This window comes from Schistocerca gregaria, chromosome 2 (genome assembly GCF_023897955.1).
Source record: "Schistocerca gregaria isolate iqSchGreg1 chromosome 2, iqSchGreg1.2, whole genome shotgun sequence".
In the NCBI taxonomy this organism is placed as follows: Eukaryota; Metazoa; Arthropoda; class Insecta; order Orthoptera; family Acrididae; genus Schistocerca; species Schistocerca gregaria.
In genome coordinates, this window is record NC_064921.1 from 126,411,809 (window position 1) to 126,437,560 (window position 25,752).

The following is a 25,752-nucleotide window of genomic DNA, read 5'->3' on the forward strand; positions in this document are numbered from 1 at the left end:
ATGTTTTGTGTTTATTGAATACTGTTTCCTTTTGCTTGAATACTGTTTCCTTTTGCTTTTGAATACTGTTTCCTTTTACACTGTTTTACTGCTCATAACAAATCTTGCCAGTAATATGCAACAGTGTACTATTACAATTAAAACTGTATAACGCACCACCTGTTTTTTTTAAAAATATCAGGCAGCAGGTGTATAAATATGCAATAAATGAAATGAAAGCCTATTCCCGCCAAATACCCCAATAGCCATTCCAGCACCAGATGTTAGCCGACCGCGTTGGTTCTAGGCCGAGTGGTTCTAGGCGCTTCAGTCTGGAACTGCGCGACTGCTATGGTCGCAGGTTCGAATCCTGCCTCGGGCATGGATGTGGGTGATGTCCTTAGGTTAGTTAGGTTTAAGTAGTTCTAAGTTCTAGGGGACTGATGACCTCAGATGTTAAGTCCCATAGTGCTCAGAGCCGTTTGAACCATTTTTAACCAGATGTTAATTTAGATAAAGACACTTTAAGCGGCATTTATCTGTATGCATCAACGCTCGATTGGTAAATCTCAGAAGTTGTCACTTTATATGTCACTATAATTCTGATGGTTTTCATGTTATTAATCTGGAATTTAATTGATCAGTATATTTTACTTAAACAAATGTTGTTGTTGTTGTTGTTGTTGTGGTCTTCAGTCCTGAGACTGGTTTGATGCAGCTCTCCATGCTACTTATCCTGTGCAAGCTTCTTCCTCTCCCAGTACTTACTTTACTGCAACCTACATCCTTCTGAATCTGCTTAGTGTATTCATCTCTTGGTCTCCCTCTACGATTTTTACCCTCCACCCTGCCCTCCAGTACTAAATTGGTGAATCCTTAGTGCCTCAGAACATGTCCTACTAACAGATCCCTTCTTCTAGTCAAACTCTGCCACAAATTTCTCTTCTCCCCGATTCTATTCGGTGCCTCCTCATTAGTTATGTGACCTACCCACATAATCTTCAGCATTTTCTGTAGCACCACATTTCGAAAGCTTCTATTCTCTTCTTGTCTAAACTATTTATCGTCCATGTTTCATTTCCATACATGGCTGCACTCCATACAAATATTTTCAGAAACGACTTCCTGGTACTTAAATCGATATTCGATGTTAACAAATTTCTCTTCTTCAGAAACGCTTTCGTTGCCATCGGCAGTCTACATTTTATATCCTCTCTACTTCGACCATCATCAGTTATTCTGCTCCCCAAATAGCAAAACTCCTTTACTACTTTAAGTGCCTCATTTCCTAATCTAATTCCCTCAGCATCCATTTAATTCGACTACATTCCATTATCTTCGTATGTTGATAACGACGAACTATCTGATGGATCTCCCTTCCACGTGTTGATCTTTGATCCTTTCATATCCTCTGTTACCTGGGTTTCAACAACTGACGCAAAACTATTTCCATCCCACCTATGTTGTGGTATCAGTCATAATAAATAACGAGACACAGCTCTTCATCTACAGACGACACCACCGGACACTGTTTTCTGGCCCCCACTACTACGTTTATTATTTTAACACTCCGTTACCAGCAAATAATTTAATTTTCTTTTTAAAATGTTCAAATGTTTGTGAAATCTTATGGAACTTAACTGCTAGGGTCAACAGTCCCCAAGCTTACACACTACTTAACCTAAATTATCCTAAGGACAAACATACAAAACCATGCCCGAGGGAGGACTCGAACTTCCGCCGGGACTAACCGCACAGTCCATCACAGCTGCGCCTAGACCGCTCGGCTAATCCCGCGCGGAAATTTTCTTTTTAACACACTGTTTTACTGCTCATAACAAATCTTGCAAGTAATGTGCAAAAACAATGTACTATTACACTTAACACTGTATAACGCACCACAGGTTTTTTTAACTATTAGGCAGCAGGTGTATAAATCTGCTATAAATGAAATGAAAACCCTTTCCCTCCAAATACCCCAATAGCCATTCCAGCAGCAGATGTTACTTTAGATAAAGATTTTTAAGTGACGTTTATCTGAATGCATAAACGCTCGATGACGAGCAGAACATACCTGAAATGCAGCATCTTCCTTAAAGAAAAGTGCCTGACAGCAGAAACATACAAATAATTATCTTGTATCATGTCGATGGTAAAACCTTCTGAGTCGTTAAGATGCGTCAAATTCCCCGTCACACATTTCCAATGGTCACTTTTGGATCCCTGTACTAGGAAGGAGTGTTCAGTCAGCCGGCGGCACCATTGGAGCGCTGAAGAATATCCCATCAGAGGATCGAAACGTGGAGCATGGAAGAAGAACGTAACGAGGCTTAACGACTCACTCAGGAGAGTTTATCATCAGTGACAAATGCCATGAAAACCAGCAGACCTGAGTTTTCCCGATGTAATCAGTATTCCATGAAGTTCCAGAATTGCAGCTGAATGAGGTTGAAATCTTGCCACGATAGTTCGGTTGACAACCAATCAGCCGTTTTTTTACACCGGAATACAGAATATTATGCCACTGTGGCAAAACCTACAATAGTCAGACCACAATCACAGTATGAGGAACGTGCGATGAACTTGATCAGCACTCTCACTTTTCGCAGCCCAGTAATCAGCCATAGCCGAGCACAGTTTCTGCACATGACATTCTATGGACTATTCTGCCACAGAATTATTGGCCCAGACGAGATCTTTCAGGGGTTCATTTACTGACGAATCTGTGAAAAGACGTTTGGCGGAAGATCTTATTAATCGTGATGGCAGCTTTCAACTGGATAAGGCGTGCGAACCGATGGTTTCTTTAATATCTTCAGAAAGAAAATATTTTACGCCTAGCGACAGTTAATTTTTTTGTGTCGTTAGCTGAATTTTAACTATATGGACCCGCAATTCGACAGAGGGAGGAGGGAGGGCTGGGGGTGCATGCATCACCAGATGGATGCAACAGATGGAGCAACATTTGTAGAGGGCGCTAAACTCGACAGAGGGCGATCATGTAGCGGAGGGGTTCCCAACAAAATTTTCTCGATGACCCCTCATCGAGCATGATTGGTACCTTGTCATATCACAGTACCAAGTACCTAAAAAAAGCCAAATTAAGTCTTTTTATACGTTTTCTATTTTTGGTACTTAGAAAAAAATTGACATATTCATTATTGAAAAAGTATTGAGCTTAAAACTTTGTGAATTTAGCCATCATTGTTATTGTTAAATTTTTTTATTATTGCTCAAAATCGTTGTCTTCAAATCTGGGTATAACAGACTCCTTAGAAAATAAATATTGAGTATCATACGAAATATATTTTTTATTCTAGTTGCATCTTGCGGACCCCTCTGGCATTGCTCGCGGACCCCTGGGGGTCCGTGGACCACCTGTTGGGAACCACTGATTGTAGCGTAACCCATGCGCAAGCACCTCCACGTCCATTTTTCATATAAACTTAGCCACGTGCACAGGCATTGCCCAGTGTAAAACACTCACCTGACGATGGCCGAATGGTTGTCAGCCGAAATATCGTGCCAAGACACCGATGTCATCCAGCTGCAATCCCGAAACTTCATGGTTTAAACAGTACATGTTTCGTCGCAGTGGCAAGCACACATCTTCTGTAGCATCCTCTGAGAAAGTATTGTAAGCTCGTCAATTGATCATGTTTAAATAATACGGGGCCCAAAAAAAAAGTCACCACCAATGCTAATCAGATGTGGAGGCAGAATCTTTATTAATAACGTCAGTCTGCTGAGTGTCGATACGGTCACAGTGAAACTATGCCTCACCCGTAAGCAGCACAGTTGCATTCAAATAATGTTTAACACGTTGTTGAATAAACCATTCGCAGAATACACCCGTGTAAGGAAATGAGCTCGTGATAGTGCCTGTACATGTCTGTAAATATCCTTAATATGGGCAGCACGTACACTCACCAGACATTTGTGCCGTCATCGTGACGTGTTGCGCCTACTTGTCTTACGCTGACACTAGGGTCGACGTCAACTGAATGAAGAGCTGCCCCCTCCATTTGCGGTGCCATCGTCCTTGTACGGCTATCATAGTCGCAAGCGGCGGTCTCAAACGTCCCAGGCTATCTGAAACGACGATCGTTCTTCTAACTGTCCTCCAGTAGCGGCACTTACCCTTCTCCGGGTAATCGTTTAGAAAGAGTGAGCGGCACAGAAGACCACTGCAGCTCGTGTACTGAATCGGAGTTCTTTTAATGCGGTTAAACGCAGGATGGTGTCGATAACTAATAGAAATAAGCTTGCAGCATGCTCCTGGATCTTGTCAAGTCGTGTATAAGTATTCAGGATGATACGGAACGAATACGTAAAGTTAGCAGTAGACAACACGACTAAGGTCTTATTTTTCTTGCGGGGATTCGGGGAGTGCCGCGTGTCTTTTAAGGAAGCTGCATAGAATACTCTTGTTCGACATATATCAATACAGAGGGGACCAAAAAATTGTATCCACTGTTTAAAAGTCCATAACTGGCGAAGTAATTGACGGAGTTTCCTCATCTTTGGTACTGTAATAGTTTGTAGTTCCGGCAATTGCCACACAAGCGTTGTATTCCGTTGTTTTGTTTTGTCAGATGACAGTCGCCAGATAGTGTATTGTTCTTAGTTGCACCTAGTTAATCGAGTAAACATGGCTGGCGCAAGGCTTACATCCGATGAAAGGAAGTCAGCTTTGAAGTGGTATTTTAAGTACGAAAACGTTAATGAGGTTCAACGGCATTGCCGAAATGAGCATCATACAGAGCCACCGACACGTTTAACAATTCGTCGCATTCGAGACAAATTTGAAGCCGAAGGCTGTGTTAAAGATGTGCACAAACAACGATCTGGACGACCTGTAATCGTAACAAGTCCAGCTAACTCCCGTCGTGTGTTACAACAACTCACTCGCTCACCACAGAAGTCTGTGAGACAGTTTGCCCGTGAAACTGGAGTGAGTCGCTCAAGTGTTCGGCGAATTTTCAAGACAGCAAAGTGGAAGTGCTACATACCACGATTGCTACACGCAGTGAACAAGGACGACCCAGATCGTAGAATGGAGTACTGCGTGCGGTTTACTAACATGGTGCGCAACGATGAAGAGTTTGCAGAGATGAAATGGTACAGTAAATCGCCACAATTGCATCTACTGGGCCGCCGAAAATCCGAACGCCCATGTAGACAAAGCCGTGAATTTGCCAGGAGTAAATGTGTGGTGTGGGTTGTCTTACCGGGGCTTGATTCAGCTATTCTTCTTTCAGCACAGTTACCAGTGAGGTGTACCTTCAGAAGCTTCAGACATCCATTTTACGTGCCATCCGAGACTTGTATGGAGACGGAAGAGATTTCTTTCAACAAGATGGTGCCACAGCCCACTACCAAAATCGTGTGAGGGCCTATCTCGACGAAAATCTACCAGGAAGATGGATAGGCTGTAGAGGTGCTGTGGAGTATCCGCCACGTTCCCCAGACCTAAGTTCTCTGGACTTTTACCTGTGGGGAACACTAAAGGACGTAGTTTATCGACAAAAGCCACGCACATTGGATGAACTTGAGAATCCATCGTACATTCATGTGCAAAATATCCAACTGAACAACTTGCAGTCAGTAGTTCGTTCTGCAGTTCGGCGGCCTCGTTTGTGTGTGGATGTTAATGGTGACCATTTCGAACACCTACAGTCATATCTTTAAGTTGGACTTTAAGCTACAGCCGACCGGGGTGGCTGAGAGGATCTAGGCGCTACAGTCTGGAACCAGACCGCTACAGTCGCAGGTTCGAATACTGCCTCGGGCATGGATGTGTGTGATGTCCTTAGGTTAGTTAGGTTTAAGTAGTTCTAAGTTTTAGGGGACTGATGACCTCAGAAGTTGAGTCCCATAGTGCTCAGAGCCATTTGAACCATTTTTTTTTAAAGCTACACTTTCAACAAAAATGACACAACTCCGTCAATTAGTTTGCAGCTTACGGACTTTCAAACAGTGGATACATTTTTTGGACCCCTCTGTATACAGCTCAAAAGGTCGAGTACTTTACTGGTCGGAAGTGGTGGATACAGTCTTCAAGAAAGTGCAGTAAGTATGGCAGGCATCTCAAACACTAAGTGTTATTGTGAAACTCTCTTGGGGTGGGAAAGAAAGGAAGATTAGGATATAACACCAACATGTATGTAGTCAACATAGAAAGGCTATATTTGTTACAGCAATCTGGACTACAGAAACAAACAACACTGGCCACCATATTTTGTAACGTTAGGCACATCCAACATTTATCTTAGGAAGAAGCAACATGTGTTGGAAAATCCTATTTTGTGGTCAAAATATAATTTAAAGATATTCTTGTTGGTAATAAATTATGCCCAGTGTATGTTCAGAGCGCAATTGTATTAATTGTAGTAATGAAAACAGCTGGAATGTCATACTTTAGCGAAATATCATCGTCTTTTCTCTTCTACCATTTCTTGTATGTGACTGGGAAATTTTCCTAATTTCCACATCGTATATTCGTTATCTTCATGGTCATCTGGTACTCAAGCAGACGACTTTATGAAAGTACACCTCACTACTGCAGTTAGTGAGTCTCAGTGTATCGACAATATATCTGTTTGTTCAGAGTAGAATTAAGTGTTAAAAAATACTGTGCTCTGTATATGTGTGTAAACATTAATTACGCTCATCTTTATATATTTTTACAGAATTGTTTTGACAAAAGGTGCTAACACAACGATAGATAACCAGTACAAGCCGGGAACCAGTGGCGGCCTAACGAGCGTAGGTATGTACGCTTATCTAGTCTTAGGGATTCTGGTAATAGCTCTTTTCCGAGAAACCAAAATCTTAACGCAATATGACATGACAGTTGTTCCTTCCATTACAAGTGCCGAAAGCCACATAAAAAGTCACGATGCTAGAACAAAAAACTCTAGCTCTCTTACCTGGAATCCTCGTCCAAAGTAACGATAATTAACGCTTCGAATCGCATATTAATATTTTTATTGAGGCCTACTATCGTATGTTTTCTCTGTAAATACCAACGACCCCCCCATATATATATATATATATATAAGTACGACAGAACTTCCTCGGGAGACGTCATTCAAGTCAATTGTGTAGTAACTGTAAGTAAAAGTTATAAAGAAATTTGCAAAAATCTACATGGTAAGATACATCGGTAATTACACAAATGCACGAGTGTATATTATACTGAGGTCACTGGAATGATGCAACAGCTCGAACATCGCAAACATCGCGCTTGAGCTGCCATAATACAGAACAAACGCAGTTGTTATTGAGAATTATTTGCCGAAACGCGTAGAGCGGGCAATAAATAACGAAAAGCGGCGAAGTTTCCAATTGCCTTTAAATATGGCAGCGCCGTGGACATCCTATGTTGTTTATATAGGCTGTTGGTACAACGTTCGGTCGACGACGAACTTACAAGAAATGAAGCACATTCTATTTTTACACAAGAATACGGAAGCAAATCATTCGTGTCTAGTTTCACAAGAACCATCATCATTCGTTCGAATCGATTTAGGGAAACCATGGAAAAATAAAGCTTGGGGGTTGGTCTTCACTTGAACCCTACTCCTCCCAATCACATGACGTCACACCTCTAGGCGGCTTTTGGATGTGTGCAGAAAATCAAACAGTATACAGCAATGCTGAAAGCAGTCATAAAGGTTTTGTAACGTTTCCCTTATTTTCAGCGTGCTGATCGTAATATGCATGGAAAGTTTCAGTGATGAACCAAGCGAAGAATAAACGTGCACTGGCATACTAAATATAACATTTTAGACAGTCTGCTTCTATCTCCTAAGTACATGTCCAGAAAATGGAGTCTATGAAAAAATAGTTTTTCATTACGTGAATATCATCCATTTCCAGCAGCACTTCTCTTTCAGCTGTCATTTCATGTCTTTCTGGGCCGTAATGTGAACGCAAGAGTTTTTAATGCCCTTCACTGTCTTTCTCGCCTACACTGTCGTAAAGCACTATATGTTTCGTTTATTGCTTTATCACTTTTCTCCCGTTGTGATATTCTCCAGTAGCGAAGTCGAAACGACACGGCGTCTCTTCATACTGATAACCTGAAATACGTGATCTTTGCGTCGAGTTGCCACATGGCTCAAAAATGTCTCTGAGCACTATGGGACTTAATTTCTGAGGTCATCAGTCCCCTAGAACTTAGAACTACTTAAACCTAACCTAACCTAAGGACATCACACACATCCATGCCCGAGGCAGAATTCGAACCTGCGACCGTAGCGGTCGCGTGGTTCCAGACTGCCTAGAACCGCTCGGCCACTGCGGCCGGCTCGCCACATGGTACCTTCCTTTCGTTTTGCTCCGGGATTGATTTGCAACGCCCACCAACGAACACAACGGGAATGCATACTTCACTCCAGGATGCGTCGAACTGCACAGCTAAAGTGTTAGCAATTTGCGGTCTCCCAGTTAATCAAGTCATATGAATTTATTTTAGCACGTTTTTGGGTAGTGGAAACTTTCTTTCTTAAAACTTTTGTTGCTAAAAATGGGCAGTAAGAATAATATAATCGGTAATAACAACAGTATAATGACAATAACAAAGACAATACAAATGGGTGCGCGAGAAGTTTCTTCGCTCTTTGATATATTAATACACAGACATGATCACAGCTTTAGTAATTAAATTGAGTCGAAAGTCACATGGTAAAAGAACCATAATTTCAAAGAAACTCGTACCCGAATATTTTTCAGAAGTCCCTCGACACCCAGAACAACACTATCCTTTCCACCACAGATATTTTAAACAATCTGATTCCCCAGTATAAAACAGTTTCAAACCTCTGATTACTATACGAATGAGTTAATATGTTAAATGTTTAACGTTAAGTATTTACAATCTTCATTGTCTTTGGCGTTATTAGCTACGAATTGTTGATCCACACACTAATGCAAAAGTTAAATTCAAAATGTTTAGAGAAGATTTGAGATTATGTTAAAAGTTTGTTGAAACTCGCTAAGTACACTCATTATCAAACATTGGTTCCGTATAGTATGGATGATTTGCACTTTATTTTCAGAAAATCTAGTTTTTCACGTATCTCATTGTTTATGACATCATTGTCTCTTGAACTATATGCTACATGACGTTGTAATTTTCCAGATGCTTTCAGTGGTATATGTGCATACTGTCAGCAAAATGTGTTGCGCGTACAGTTAGTACGAAAGATTGTAATTAATTAAAGCGTCGTACCTGATGCGGGTGTTTTACTGAATGAACAGCGAACATGAAGCCAGCGAAAATGTAGCAAACGGCAAACTTTTTTCCTTTCGTTATTTTGTAGGAGTTATCAGCGAGAAGCTGAAGTGAAATTATGACCAAAATTTGCTCGAAGTCGCTAAGTGCGATCGTTCTCAAGTACAGGATGAGGATTGTCTGTGGTATTTGCACATTGTGTGTTGTATGCTGACTTTTCTCATATACACAGTTTTTAACGTTGATACTTGACTTACTGTGTTCAACATTTTACGTAAGATTATACATCTTAATACGTGAATTATGACTTTACATATGGCAACGGCCCTATCGACCGTACGCTTGGTCAAAGAGCATTTATTTCTGTCTAATACACTGTTTGACATTCGGTATTGGTGTTCGTCCTAGCTGTGTCTTTCTGCATTTTATTTCGCCACATAATTCTGCGTCTTCCTCTTCGACTCGTTCCATCTATTGTTCTGTAGAAAGCTACACTCGGTAATTTATACTCCGTCATTCTTGCTACATGTCCTGTTCAGCTTTCTCTTATTTAGCACTTCGACGATATTACGGCGTTTGTCCAGCTGTCTTAATTCTACAGTTTTTCTTATACTCCATATTCCATGTTTTTCCGTAACATATAGATCAAGAAATTTTCCTTAGTATTTTTCTTTCGAATATTAACAGTTTTTGATCATCTTTCTCTCTAAATATTAATGCCTCACAACGTATAATGTTATCTTTTACGTAATATATTATACTTCTTAATGGGTGGATTATGACAAGATTTTACATTTCTAAATTCGGTGAGTATTTTACTTTACTTTAGAAGTGGCAAGGCCCCTATAGGTTGATACAAGCGCATTTAGAAGTTAATATAAAATGTCCTCTTCTTTAAGGTTTCCCAAAAACTTAAAAGTATTTTGTTTGCTGTTCCTAGATTGGCATTTATTTGTATATTAGGTCCACTGTTGTTACTAAAAAGACTCCGTAAGTAACTGAAGAGGTCAGCTGTCTTGAAACTGAATCCCTCTACAGCCAAAGGTGCATAACTTCGGATTTACTTACTTATAGCAAGACAGTCTGTCTTTTATTTGCTAACACGCAATCCTGTTTTCTCAGTGATTTTGTAATAACTGTGCATCACTTAGATTAATTATGTTTTCGAGCTGTATATTTATGCTACATCATCTGCACAGGCAAGTCTAGTAATGTTCACCTCCTGCATCTGGATCCCTTGTGGACTAATTTCAATAAATTCTCTATCGATTTTCTCTTAAACGAGGTTAAATAGAATAGATGAAATAGCGTTCCCTTTTGTCCAGTGTACACCTTAAAATTTCCAGTTTCTCGTATGTGTATCTCCGGTCAGTAATTATGTGAAATATTGAAAATCAAATTTTTGCTGCCCGTCGCAGCCGCTGGCCAGACTGGCTGACAGTTTTAGATGTTTAGTAATATAGATATTTTGTTTCCTGGGCAAAATAGTAGCAGTGTGTTTAAAGCTCTGAAGGAATCAGTAATTGCCATCGCTCTTACTCCAATTATCTCGAAACTAAAACTTGTCCTCTGAAAGAAGTTCTTGCTGAAGAAAAATCGAGCTTCCCCTTTTCTCCCGTGTGTTCTTGCGTTTTCCTTTTTATACTCTTCACTGCTGTGACATGTACTATAGCGGGAGCAGACAAATTAAGAACTGCCGAATTCCTTATGACTCTCGACGCAGAGAGTCATAATAACGATGCGCGCCTTAATGGTACGTTTCAACACGCACGATTTTGCCCAAATGCTGTTACGCGCTCTATAAGGATCGTGTGAACAGCACTACTGTTCAGTATCAAACCAATCGCTTCAGCGCCGTACAGCAGGATACATGGCCTTACCGTATGAAAATCTGATACAGTCCTCCGTTCTCGTGCAGCCCGTACGCAATCTTCCTCGCCCGAAGATAACCAGTAGCGAACTTGCTGAAACGTTGCTTCGACACACTCATTCGCTCGCTGGATACAAAGAGACGACTCCATCCGCCCTTCTTTTTCTCCTGTAAATCTGCGATTACGCCGGCCATATTTTACTGCTATGTATGGCCACAATATTGTTGGCGTCACTTTTACTGCAATGTATGGCCGCAGTAGTGTGGACGTCATATTTTACTGCAACGTATGGCCGCAATAGTGCAGACGTCAACATTGGTGTAGTGTAAATATTCACGGGTGTACTGCCGGTCTATAGTGTCCAACGGGCCCGTTGGACACTATAGACCGGCAGTACACCCGTGGATATTTTGATTATCAAATACGCCGGGAGAAACTCAAGAATCACATTGGTGTAGTATAGTTGCAACACACGCCAATATCGTTATGTGGCCCGGAGGCACTGACTGCTGCAGAAGTAGCAGACGAGGTATGGCCGAGGTGGTCAAGGCACTGTGCGCAAAGAGTGGAGAATATTTGGCAGAGAATATGTGGTATGGCCAGACCATATGAATCTCTGACCTTGTCTGTAATTGATTCCCCCTCTCTCTCAACCGTGCTTCTTCATTTTCGCGCCGAAAGCACTGCAGTGCCAAATCACATAATTTGAGCAGTGAAACAATATTAGGTGGTCAAAGGCGCTGCAGTCATTTGACTGTGCGGCTGATCCCGGCGGAGGTTCGAGTCCTCCCTCGGGCATGGGCGTGTGTGTTTGTCCTTAGGATAATTTAGGTTACGTAGTGTGTAAGCTTAGGGACTGATGACCTTAGCAGTTAAGTCCCATAAGATTTCACACACGTTTGAACATTCTTTATTGCTATTATGAAATCATAGTTATTTCATTGTACTAGTGACTGACAATAAAATATTATCATACACATTTAATTCATTGAGTTGCACGATAGTGTTCCAAAGTCTGGTACCAAGAGCCATATTCGTGGGAAGTATACTTTTATAAAGATACATAAAGCTTGTGTACATATCACCAGTAGGTAAAAAGCAAAGAGTAATAACCAATCTTGTTGTCAACTAGTATACAAGTTTTCGTAGTGGTTTTGGCCTTACCAATAAATTTAAATCGTATTTCAATATTCTGGAAGAAGTGGATATCCATCGTCATTTCTTGAGTTAGTGTCGGAGACAGTTCGGTTACTTAGAAAACATCCAGAAAGCCCGATTTATCTTTATCTTGATAAATTTATTCGTTGCGCAGTGCAAATGCCGTAGATTCTTATCAGTTCTAGCAGATCACTTTCATCTGTTGCGCGGCATTAGTGTGGCTCATGTAAACACTTCTGGGCCGGAAATACATTACTGTAGACATTGCCAGGTGACACTAACCGGCAATGTTGCTCACACATGACTGCATTTAGTGCCGAGATGTGGCTACATTGCCAGCAATGTGCAATTTCTGTTGCACATGTGTATCATTATTTTTTCCTATTACTTTTTTTTTTGTTTTTTCTGTTTGTGATGGGGCTTTGGGTCTTTCTCTACACGGGAAGTGTTGCCAGGTTCAACAGCTAACTACAGATAGGTCACTTCCTGGCAAATTAAAACTGTGTGCCGGACCGAGACTCGAACTCGGGACCTTTGCCTTTCGCGGGCAAGTGCTCTACCATCGGAGCTACCCAAGCACGACCACACGAGAGCTTCTGTAAAGTTTGGAAGGTAGGAGACGAGATACTGGCAGAAGTAAATCTGTGAGGGCGAGGCGTGAGTCGTGCTTCGGTGGCTCAGATGGTAGAGCATTTGCCCGCGAAAGGTAAAGGTCCTAAGTTCGAGTCTCGGTCCGGCACACAGTTTTCATCTGCCAGGAAGTTTCATATCAGCGCAGACTACGCTGCAGAGTGAAAATCTCATTCTTGAGATAGGTCGTTCGCGAACAAACGGGTCCAAAGGAACGGTTCACCAAGATGAACGGAACGAGCGAGGAACGAATTCTAAGGAACGGCCTTTCGTAGTTCACTTCGGTCGCGGCTTTCTACTCATAGTTACCGAGAACGGGAAGCTTTCGGTCTCGTTCCCGAACGGCACGTCGGCCGGTCTCGCTCCAGCCTGTCTCGGTATCGGTCTCCCTCGGCCGCGCTCGTCCTTCTTCGTGTGGCCACTCGTCGCAGTTCCACTGCCAACTGCTCGTAGTTCAGTATCGAGTTGTAGTTCGTTTCGTTCGCTTCGCAAATCCATTCTGGATCTGTTTCAAACCCTTTTTGAACTCTGAACTTCATGTTCTTTTCGTGTTCTATTCAGCGTCCACGGCCGATAATTAAAATGTGTTTTACAACTGCGTAAATTACGTAAAAAGTACGTGGTATATAATACATACATCTTTTCAGGTAACAAAACGGCGTATCAGCTTGCTTCACTATTTCGATAAAGAGCAGAAGAAATACTTGTAACAAGGCAAGAGTTTTTGTTATTACAAATGCAAAGGACGTTGGCACGGCACGAGTGGTCATATTCCGTCTTTTTTTGAGCCAAGGTAAAACTGCATGTTCATTGTTATGGGAGGCAGACCGACTTACAACCGAATGAAGCCCGCGCTTCATAATCGAGTGTATGGTGTCATGTTTTGTAAAGAGAATATGACGACTCCCACAATATTATTACAGTAGTACAGGGTGGAGCACGAAAAATCGGCCCCAAGTACTAGACTGCTCATTGTCGCTTACGAATCGTCATCTATTGTTTCGAAGTTGTTTGCATTAGCTTATTTGTTATCTCTTCACTGCCTAATTATTAAATGTTTACCTATTCTGCTCGTAGCGGTCAACAAATCGTGCGTAATTGGCGAGCAGTTTGTACTCGGGGCAGTTTTTTCGTGCGCCATCTTTCGGCACACTGCGACTGTATTCTCCGCCCAGTTGAGATGCTCGTCCAAAGTTACACCCAAGTTCTTCACTGTTTTCTGATATGGTATTGGAGTACCTTCGAGCAGAATAGGAGGTAGCCGTTCGCGGAAATCTGAACTTATTATTTTCTGATGGGCTATTAAGATTAGAAATTAATAAGTTCAGATTTCCGCGAACGGCTACCTCCTATTCTGCTCGAAGGTACTATCTTAAATCTTTCTCTTCAATAATGTATTTTTCGAGGTGTACCTTTCTTATTGTTTATCTCACTTTTTGTATTAGATGTAGTTTAACATGCCTACTGAAACATATGACTGTAAAATAAGTAGAATGCCTGGTTAGATGTAAGAGAGGGCCTGATGGCCCTAATCTTGCCAGGTTAAATAAATAAATAAATAAATATATTATTTCACTGCGATTGGCCACCTAACGCTACAGTTAGCTAAACGAGGTGTTATGCAGAATCACGAAAATTACAAGTGTGTGAGAGTTCTGCTAGGAATAAAAACTCTGTACTCCAGAGGGGAGGCAAGTGCCCCCTCTTGGCACCTTCCATCTTCAGTCAGCAGTGATCCAGTTTCCAAGGATGAACCACTTTGCCCATCTCTACAGCCAACGTCCAGTCCCTGGCTACAGGCAACTTGCCAGATAGGCCGACTCGGAAGCTTTTCGAAGCACCAGCTAACAACACTTCGCCGTCGCCCGGCCTTGTGTGGGCCCACGCGTGACGCAACGTCCGCATACGTGTGTGTGTGTGTGTGTGTATGTGTGTGGTCTTGCGGAGGCCGCAGAGACTTCCCCGCCGTGACGTTACTGCCACGTTTCGTTTCGCGCCGGGCAGCGGCCGACATTCGCCCCAGTGCGCGAGGCACGTACTCCGTCAGCTTTGCCTCCTACGGTAATTGGCCGCCTGTCAGAACACCATTTTAAAAGTACAGGCTGTCGGCTTGACGTCTTCTACACACCAGTCAGCATGAGGCGTTTACTATCTGAGCAGTGGCTCGAATATGTTTCCGGAGAGTTGATGCAGGCAACTGAACGAACGCACGTGGTATCTATCGTTCGCGTGTTAGGGCTGATGTTAGACGAACCTGTTTGTCCCTTGTAAACACAGTCCTTACGAAAATATTATCACTTGTCACAACAGTACGTTTCTGACAAGACGGATATTAAGACGGTGATGTTTTTCTACACACTCGTACAATGTTATCGAGTGTATGAACTCATCACTTAGTCCAAACGAAGAGATCCCTTGTTCGAATCACTGCGGTGGCAGAGATATTACCCGTCTGAAATACCTTTACCGACGACCTTTACCGGTCATTTGAGTTAACCAACCTCACGAGGTGGCAAAGTTTGCGGAATCGTGGAAACACATACTAGTAATAATAATATTAGTGTTTGTTGTTTTATTCATTCGTTGATCGCTTTGAGGATATTAGGTAGATCGTGGCGTAACAGTTAAAGAACAAAACATGTAAATCATATGCAGGGTGAGTCACTAACTATTGCCACCTAGAGCAACTCCGAAAGTATGATAACAGCTGAAAAGTTTGTGTGACAAATGTAGCATGGGACAACGGGGTATAATAGCACCTTGGTTTTCTGTTGCTAGGTGGGCTCGCGTCAGAGATATGAAAGTCAACTTTGTTTTTTTTTTTTTTTTAATGGGATACTATAGTTTGGTACTTCTATTCTGAGAGCGGCTATCGAGATGAATCCAATGATGTGTACCAGTGAGGTCTTTGAAGGTCAACGAATGTCAGAAAGGTGGCATGAACGCATTTACGTAAGGTGTTCGAAGTGATGACCATTGGCATCAATTCAGTGCTGCAATCTTCTTACCATGGAATGAGTGGTATTCCTTAAACTTCGGCACTTACCGAAGCACATGCTCTCACAATTCTCTCTCATATATCGTGCAAATAGTAAATATTCGTCGAATACGGCGTATCCATCTAACGTGCCATTGACATGTAAACACCATTTGACAGTGTCGCAATACAACACTAATAGGAACGGTAAGACTAGTATCGTCGAATCAAGCGAATGTGAATGATGTATTCCTTCGAAGAACAAATCGATATGCTTCTCAATTACGGAGAATGCCAACGAAATTCAGTGAGACCTAGAGACTGGTACGCCGAAAGATTCCTCAATGTATTCACCCTTCACGCCGTGCATTTAAATATGTGATGATAAATTGAGAACAACTGGATCTTTAACGCATCGGAAACATATCCGGCAAAGGAAAGATACTAACGAGGAAACCGAAATTGGTACTCTTGCCACTTTGGTTTTAGATCCTTGTGTTAATTCGCGTCAAATCGCAAGGGAATCTGGCAAGAGCCAGAGTAGTGCTGTTCGTGCTCTACATCGTCATAAATATCAGCCTTACCCCATCAGTCTCCACCAAGAATTAATTGGTACGGATTATATGCATCGCACTGAATTCAGCCCATGGGCTTAACTTAAGATTCAGAGGGATGGCACATTTATTAATTTGATCTTATTTACTGATGAGGCTACATTCAGGAACCATGGAAATGTTTATTTGTATAACATGCATTATTGGGTAGCTGAAAATCCATGTTGGCTGCGGCAAGTTGCGCACAAAAAACCGTGGTCGGTGAATGTATGGTGTGGGATTCTGGAGGACGGAATTACAGGCCCCTATTCCATCGAAGGAAATCTTAATGGGAGGAAGTACACCACATTCCTGCAGAAAACATTAGGTCCGTTATTGGAAGAAATACTTTTAGGAATAAGGAACAGAATGTGGCATCAACACGATGGGTGGTCGGCACGTTTTTCGCTGACGGCTAGAAATGAGTTTTAGGGACAGTTCCCAAATCGTTGGATTGGATGCGGAGGAGATGTGTCGTGGCCGGCTCGTTCGTCAAACTTCACGGCTCTGGATTTTTTCTTGTGGGGAGTCGTAAAAGACATTGTTTATAAAGACGTACAACCACACCTGAAGATATGCGAGACAGAACTGTCAGAGTATGTGCTTCGATAAGTGCCGAAGTTATAAGGAACACCACTCAGTCCGTGATAAGAAGATTGCAGCACTGCATTGATACCAATGGTCATCACTTCGAACACCTTCTGTACATGGATGTTCATGCCACCTTTTCGACATTCGTTGATCTTCAAAGACCTTACTGTTACACATCACTAGATTCGTCTCGCTAGCCGCTATCAGAAAATAAGTACCAAACTACAGCGTCCCATTAAAAACAAAACAAAGTTGACCTTCGTACTTCTGACGCGACTCCACCTACCAACAAAAAACCAATGTCATATTATGGCTCCCGCTGTCCCATGCAACTTCTGTCCCACAAAATTTTCAGCTCCTATCATACTTTCGGAGTTATTCTTGGTGGAAATAGTTAGTGACTCACCATGTATACAGGCATTTAGGTACACTTCAAGAATGAGACAGATAAGATTCTTAAAGTTTTCCTGACCTAATCAGCATTCAGCGATGTTTCGGGCTTCCACCGGGGTGTCGACGATGTCTTGCCATGGTATTTCGCTTGTCAACCATTCAGCCATCTTAAGGTAATTTTTTCACCGAACAGTGTAAGATGGCTAATGGTTGTCAGCCGAAATTTCATGGCAAGACATCGACGTCACCCGGATGCAAGCTCGAAGTCTCATGAAATGAGACACGTAGTCGACTGTGGCCTTGGAGTAGGAACTATCCTGACATTTACCTTAAGTAATTTAGGGAAACCACGCGAAACCCAAATCAGGGTGGCCGAAAGTAGATTATAGCCTTTGTCTTCCAGAATACAAGGTCAGTCTGTTCAAAAGAGCGCTACCTCGTTCGGTTTAGCCTAGCGTCAACACAAATGAGTTGCTACCTAATACAAAAAGCTAGTGCTGCTCTCTTCCTTTAGTTCTCAACACCAGTCATAGCACACCTTACGGCCTCAAACACACACACACACACTTCCACACATACAACCCCCCTCCCCTCCCCTCCCCCCTACACAAACACACACACTTTCAGCTGACATCACAACTCCTAAACTGGTTACTGTGAAATGATAGGGCTGTTTCAGTATTAATTGTGTTACATTTTTTACCAAACCACAGTCCTATTTCATCTAGATAGCCCTTCACTGTACATTGCGTACTAAGTTGCCTGGTCCCTAGCTCTGCAGACGGCGTTGTTGAGGAGGGAGAAACGGTAGTTGCGGGGATTCCCTTGGGGGGGGGGGGGGGGCGAAGCTGCACAGAGGGTACGTGTAGTTCTACGGGTGATGCTTCCACAAAGGCGTATCTCGCAGAACTATGCTACAACTAGCAAGTCTGCGAACGATCGTATTAGCCGGCTATGCCAGTATGACGAATAATTCGCAAGTCAACCGTTTGATATTAAAAACACAATGAAACTTCCTGGCAGATTAAAACTGTGTGCCCGACCGAGACTCGAACTCGGGACCTTTGCCTTTTGCGGGCAATTGCTCTACCATCTGTGCTACCGAAGCACGACTCACGCCCGGTACTCACAGCTTTATTTCTGCCAGTATCCGTCTCCTACCTTCCAAACTTTACAGAAGCTCTCCTGCGAGCTTAGATGGAAACCCAGTTATAAGCAAAGAAGGGAAAGCAGAAAGGTGGAAGGAGTATGTAGAGGATCTATACAAGGGCGATTTACTTGAAGACGATATTATGGAAATGGAAGAGGATGTAGATGAAGATGAAATGAGAGATAAGATACTGGAGTTTGACAGAGCACTGAAAGACCTGAGTAGAAACAAGGCCCCCGGAGTAGACAACATTCCATTAGAACTACTGACAGCCTTGAGAGAGTCAGTCGAGCAAGATGTATGAGAAAGGCGAAATACCCTCAACTTCAAGAAAAATATAATAATTCCAATCCCAAAGAAAGCAGGTGTTTACAGATGTGAAAATTACCGAACTATCAGTTTATAAATCACAGCTGCAAAATACTAACGCAAATTCGTTACAGACGAATGGAAAACTGATAGAAGCCACCTCGGGGAAGATCAGTTTGGATTCCGTAGAAATGTTGGAACACGTGAGGCAATACTGACCCTACGACTTAGCTTAGAAGAAAGATTAAGGAAAGGCACACCTACGTTTCTAGAATTTGTAGACTTAGAGAAAGCTTTTGACAATGTTGACTGGAATACTCTCTTTCAAATTCTGAAGGTGGCAGGGGTAAAATACAGGGAGCGAAAGGCTATTTACAATTTGTACAGAAACCAGATGGCAGTTATAAGAGTAGAGGGGTATGAAAGGGAAGCAGTGGTTGGGAAGGGAGTGAGACAGGGTTGTAGCCTATCCCCGATGCTATTCAATCTGTGTATTGAGCAAGCAATAAAGGAAACAAAAGAAAAATTCGGAGTAAGTATTAAAATCCATGGAGAAGAAATAAAAATTTTGAGGTTCGCCGATGACATTGTAATTCTGTCAGAGACAGCAAAGGACTTGGAAGAGCAGCTGAACGGAATGGACAATGTCTTGAAAGGAGGGTATAAGATGAACATCGACAAAAGCAAAACGAGGATAATGGAATGTAGTCGAATTAAGTCGAGTGATGCTGAGGGAATTAGACTAGGAAATGAGACACTTAAAGTAGTAAAGGGGTATGAAATGTAGAATGGCAATGGAAAGGAAAGCGTTTCTGAAGAGGAAAAAATTTGTTTACATCGAGTATAGATTTAAATGTTAGGAAGTCGTTTCTGAAAGTATTTGTATGGAGTGTAGCCATGTATGGAAGTGGAATGTGGACGGTAAATAGTTTAGACTAGAAGAGAATAGAAGCTTTCGAAATGTGGTGCTACAGAAGAATGATGAATATTAGATGGGTAGATCACATAACTAATGAGGAGGTATTGAACAGAATTGGGGAGAAGAGGAGCTTGTGGCACAACTTGACTAGAAGAAGGGATCGGTTGGTAGGACATGTTCTGAGACATCGAGGGATCACCAATTTAGTATTGGAGGGCAGCGTGGAAGGTAAAAATCGAAGAGGGAGACCAAGAGATGAATACACTAAGCAGATTCAGAAGGATGTGGGTTGCAGTAGGTACTGGAAGATGAGGAAGTTTGCACAGGATAGAGTAGCATGGAGAGCTGCATCACACCAGTCTCATGACTGAAGACCACACCACCATTGCAGAATACATAGTGTATTGTCGTAGCTATATTAATTACAGGCAATATCGGTGTCAACTTCAGTTTTTCAAAAGGAGCTATAGTATTTCGACCGATACTATCTTAGACCTCAGAGGAAAATTGTTGCGTTTCACTCTCCGAAATCTGGTAACATGTTTCGAAGAAACCTAGAAATTAGGAGCAATAATTGCATTATTTAGACCTTAGAATTTAGCTGTTATGAACATCAAACCGACTGCAGACTTACACGAAAGTTCGTGGTTTAATGCCAAAATAAGGAAATATATCAGATTGGAAAAGGAAAAAATATCAGAGACACGGTAAAAAGGTACTGACATAAATGTAATTTCCTATTTTATCTATATAATTCACATGTATCGTATGCCGGTTACCTCGAAACAGCAGATGTCCTTCAGAAATCAAGAGAAATTACATCTTCTGTTTCTATACAGCGAACGTAAAAGTAATGCGAAGACGACTAATGACTTCTTACACGCACAAACGCATTCTGAAAGATGGTGTCCAAGAAGTGTGTCTAGCTGGAGCGCCCAACCACCGAAAGCGGCAGATCCGTACGGTAATAGGACTTTCTGTGCAGGTCAGTTAACTGTTTCATACTCAAAACGCAAGTTATATGTACTGAAATTTCTCCAAAACGACAGCGAGTGAAGCAGTTGATTTCTTGTCTTTGAGACAAGTTATATGTTTGATATTCAAAACGCAAGTTATAAATATTGAAATTTCTTCAAAACGACAGGGAGTGAAACCTTATTTCATGTCTTTGAGACTGACATCACTAGCCGTATATATTACTGTATTATTTTATCCATTCTGGGTCTTGTGATCTCCACGGCTGTCAAAGATTGTTGTTGGTGAGGAACGCAATCTGGCACAAACACATTTAAAAAGCATTATTTCAGTGCCACAATCATTTCGGGGCTATCATACTCATCTTCAGCTGGCGATCTTTCCCGATTTCATAAATGTTTTTGTTAGCAGCATGTCTGGCACTCTTGCAATATGGTACAGTGAACGGCGTTGTATCATGTTTTGCTCATTACTAATTTTTCATAGCGATATCCATGCAGTTGCAGTGAAAACAGCATTCATAATCTAACTATATCACTTGCTCACAAAAGATTCATAATATTCTTCACGCCAGTTTCAGATTTAGACATGTGTTTTACATTCGCTGTTTTCGTTAATGAGGATGAAAAGAAAATTGCAATATACTAAAGTGCTTCGGAAATATATGGGGCGGAAAGGTTAGCTCCATCATCTGACACGCTCAGATGGATCTCAAACGTGCGAGAGAACTCAGTATTCTCCATGATGTCAGTAGTAAAACACGAGGAATTTGTCATTTGCTGCTGATTTGATAGTACAAACAATTTTCCTTACAGCTGTATTATTGTTTTTTCAGTTCATGATGCTACCGATTTCAGAGTCTTATTGACTTCGTCTTCAGGCACCTGCTACACATGCATGGCGTGATCAGCTTCCGCAGACTATATCTTCCGAAACCTTATGATGTATGTTCATCGACTGCTGTTCTGCAACCTCGTACAGCAAGTCTGTCAGACCAAGAAAAGTGAAATCTTTCTAACAGGGTCAGGCCGAAAAGTTCCTCAGGAGACAAACAGCACAATTTTTTTTGGTCAGTGCCAACTAAGCAGTGTGATTCGATGGTTACGTGTGAAATCACACATCCAAAGGTTTTGGGTTCAGTCTCCAGTCGGTCCCAGCATATTTTATTCTGATCGCTTTTTTCCCTGTCTCGATGCTTTGTTAATCAACCTCTAGTCCACCGTTCACTGCCACGTGGTTATATGCCATCTTCGTGTGCACACCAAGCCACTAACTGAGGCTGTGCGAAAAGTCTCGGAACACACTTCTTCTGTTGTCCTATGACAAGACACAACTGTCATAGCCGCAAATAGAGCAGAGCTCACGCGCTTACTAGGCTTATTGCAACGCACTGAGTCAGTGTTTCGTTCACAGCAGAACAGCAATTACTCTGTCTTACGTATGGGCAAACAGGTGGTAGGAGAAAGGAGCCAATTATCTGCCTACGTACATACCCTGCAAACCAGTCTGAAGTGCATGGCAGAGGGTACCTAGCATTGATTTCTTCCTGTTTTCATTCGGATACAGAACGAGGAAAGAATGACTGCTTAAATGCCCCTGTGCGCACTGTCATTTCTCTAATTTTCGCGGTCCCTTCGGCAGTCGTACGTACGTGGCTAGATTTTATTTCTAGATTTATCACTCGATACTGGTTCTTGAAACTTTGCAAGGATGCTTTCACCGAGTAATTGGCTATCCTGTGCGTCAAAGAAACCTGTGACCATTCTTACCGTCCTTCAGCATCCCCTGTTAGTCTAATTTGGAACCGGTCCTACACACTTGGGCAGTATTCTAGGGTTCGTTGGAACGAGTGTATTTACAAAGGGAGCGCCAACAGCTGCATGGCTGCCATGTACCGTTTAGACACCGTTTATTCCGAGATCCACAGTGTCAATAGTACGCCGAGAATAGCAGATTACAGGCATTACCTTTCAGCATGGATAACGTGGTAGCCGACGGCTTTTACTTAACGACCGATTAGTTGATTTGGGGGAGAGGACCAGACAGTGAGGTCATCGGTCCCATAGGATTAGAAAAGGAAGTCGGCCGTACCCTTTAAAAGGCGTCATCCCGGCATTTGCCTGAAGCGATTTAGGGAAATCACGGAAACCTAAATCAATACGGCCAGACGCGGGTGTGACCCATGGTCCTCCTGAATGCGAGTCCAGTGTGCTAACCACTGCGACACCTCACTCGGTCCTGCGAGAGGCTTATACACCAGTACTGCTCTTCTGTCCCTGCCGTTTTCGTTCGTCCATGGTAAGTCCGCATCGGCACCATCTTGTAGTCTCCGCCATGCTCTCGCTCGTAATAAGCGAGACCGTGACAAAACGTGCTATTCTTCTTTGGATCTCTGCCTCCTCCATTAATGTTACGTGGTAAGTTCCCAGACTGACGAACAGTACTCGTAAATCGTCCAAACGTATGTACACTCCTGGAAATGGAGAAAAAAGAACACATTGACACCCGTGTGTCAGACCCACCATACTTGCTCCGGACACTGCGAGAGGGCTGTACAAGCAATGATCACACGCACGGCACAGCGGACACACCAGGAACCGCGGTGTTGGCCGTCGAATGGCGCTAGCTGCGCAGCATTTGTGCACCGCCGCCGTCAGTGTCAGCCAGTTTGCCGTGGCATACGGAGCTCCATCGCAGTCTTTAACACTGGTAGCATGCCGCGACAGCGTGGACGTGTATGTGCAGTTGACGGACTTTGAGCGAGGGCGTATAGTGGGCATGCGGGAGGCCGGGTGGAAGTACCGCCGAATTGCTCAACACGTGGGGCGTGAGGTCTCCACAGTACATCGATGTTGTCGCCAGTAGTCGGCGGAAGGTGCACGTGCCGGTCGACCTGGGACCGGACCGCAGCGACGCACGGATGCACGCCAAGACCGTAGGATCCTACGCAGTGCCGTAGGGGACCGCACCGCCACTTCCCAGCAAATTAGGGACACTGTTGCTCCTGGGGTATCGGCGAGGACCATTCGCAACCGTCTCCATGAAGCTGGGCTACGGTCCCGCACACCGTTAAGCCGTCTTCCGCTCACGCCCCAACATCGTGCAGCCCGCCTCCAGTGGTGTCGCGACAGGCGTGAATGGAGGGACGAATGGAGACGTGTCGTCTTCAGCGATGAGAGTCGCTTCTGCCTTGGTGCCAATGATGGTCGTTTGTATGTTTGGCGCCGTGCAGGTGAGCGCCACAATCAGGACTGGATACGACCGAGGCACACAGGGCCAACACCCGGCATCATGGTGTGGGGAGCGTTCTCCTACACTGGCCGTACACCTCTGGTGATCGTCGAGGGGACACTGAATAGTGCACGGTACATCCAAACCGTCATCGACCCCATCGTTCTACCATTCCTAGACCGGCAAGGGAACTTGCTGTTCCAACAGGACAATGCACGTCCGCATGTATCCCGTGCCACCCAACGTGCTCTAGAAGGTGTAAGTCAACTACCCTGGCCAGCAAGATCTCCGGATCTGTCCCCCATTGAGCATGTTTGGGACTGGATGAAGCGTCGTCTCACGCGGTCTGCACGTCCAGCACGAACGCTGGTCCAACTGAGGCGCCAGGTGGAAATGACATGGCAAGCCGTTCCACAGGACTACATCCAGCATCTCTACGATCGTCTCCATGGGAGAATAGCAGCCTGCGCTGCTGCGAAAGGTGGATATACACTGTACTAGTGCCGACATTGTGCATGCTCTGTTGCCTGTGTCTATGAGCCTGTGGTTCTGTCAGTGTGATCATGTGATGTGTCTGACCCCAGGAATGAGTCAATAAAGTTTCCCCTTCCTGGGACAATGAATTCACGGTGTTCTTATTTCAATTTCCAGGAGTGTATTTTCAGCCATGTCTTTAGTGGGTGAACTGTATTTGTCGAAGATTCTTCCAATGAATCTCAGTCTGGTCTCTTTTTCCTTACAACTGTTTTAACATGGTCGTTCCATTGGAGATCATTCGGGAACGTTACTCCCAGATATTTTGCAGTTCTTTCCGTTTCTAAAGTTTTATCTCCAATACTATAATCAAACAGTAATAGATCTCTTCGCCCATTTATGGGCACCACGCAGTATTCATTTCCGTTCCGAGACAGTGCCAGTTCCTGCACTGAAATGTGCCTCATGCAGATTAATGAACCTGCGAATAATAAACCAGATTGCAGTTGTTTTAATCAAGACTTTTCCCACAATTATACTGGAAAACGTTGGACAAATTGTCACAGCCCCAAGCTTGTTGAAACACAACACAACGATGATACTGTCGTGAGTGAGTTTTAGTTATGTGAGGAATCTCTTTAAGACCTGAAGAAAATAAAAAAAATTAACCTTCTGCGTGTCATCTGGAATATCTGATTCTAGGGTTATTTACAAGGCTGCTCTTGGCTTGCAGTAAGCAAATTAGATTCATCAAAAATAGACGAGAAAGAGTTGATTTATCACGGGTGTTTGCAAACTAGCTTGTCTGTCTGGCCATATGCGTTAGCCTCTGCATCAAAATATTGCATTAAAATTCATGAGTGTTGAGGACGCCCTTGAAAAGACAAATCTGTGCTTGAGGATACGATGATGGAGAGATAGCGTCTGACTGCATGTCTACAGCTCTGCCAGTTGTAGTGAGAACCTAAGGATTTCACCATGTTATAGAAAATAAAAGGGATAAGTCGTTACATACGTGACAGTATTCTTTTCTAGTTTTGAAACATAAATGTCATATATGAATGACACAACGATCCTGATGGGAGGGATCAACGTCTGCTTTTGAATGACTGACAAAGAGATTCCACACAGGTCTTGAGTGCAACCAGCGCACAGATATGTAAGGCTTCCCTGCATCGGATTTTGTCATAAGACTTGAAGAAAGTTTAGGTGCATAAAGGCACATGAGTCGAAAGGCACTGCTTGACAAAGATAAAAATAC

At 43.0% G+C, this 25,752-nt stretch overlaps 1 protein-coding gene across 23 annotated transcripts in view; it reads right to left on the bottom strand.

The window, feature by feature from the left end:
* The window catches only part of LOC126336500 (prolyl 4-hydroxylase subunit alpha-1), a 697,270-nt gene that overhangs the window by 138,040 nt on the left and 533,478 nt on the right, over window positions 1–25,752 (bottom strand). The window contains exon 1 of one of the 23 annotated variants that reach the window (XM_050000263.1): window positions 3,910–3,975. The exons of the other annotated variants lie outside the window; for them this stretch is intronic. The gene's annotated coding sequence lies outside the window, so the exon portion shown is untranslated. Of the gene's footprint in view, window positions 1–3,909; window positions 3,976–25,752 lie in introns of those variants that run through there. 23 annotated transcript variants of the gene reach the window in all.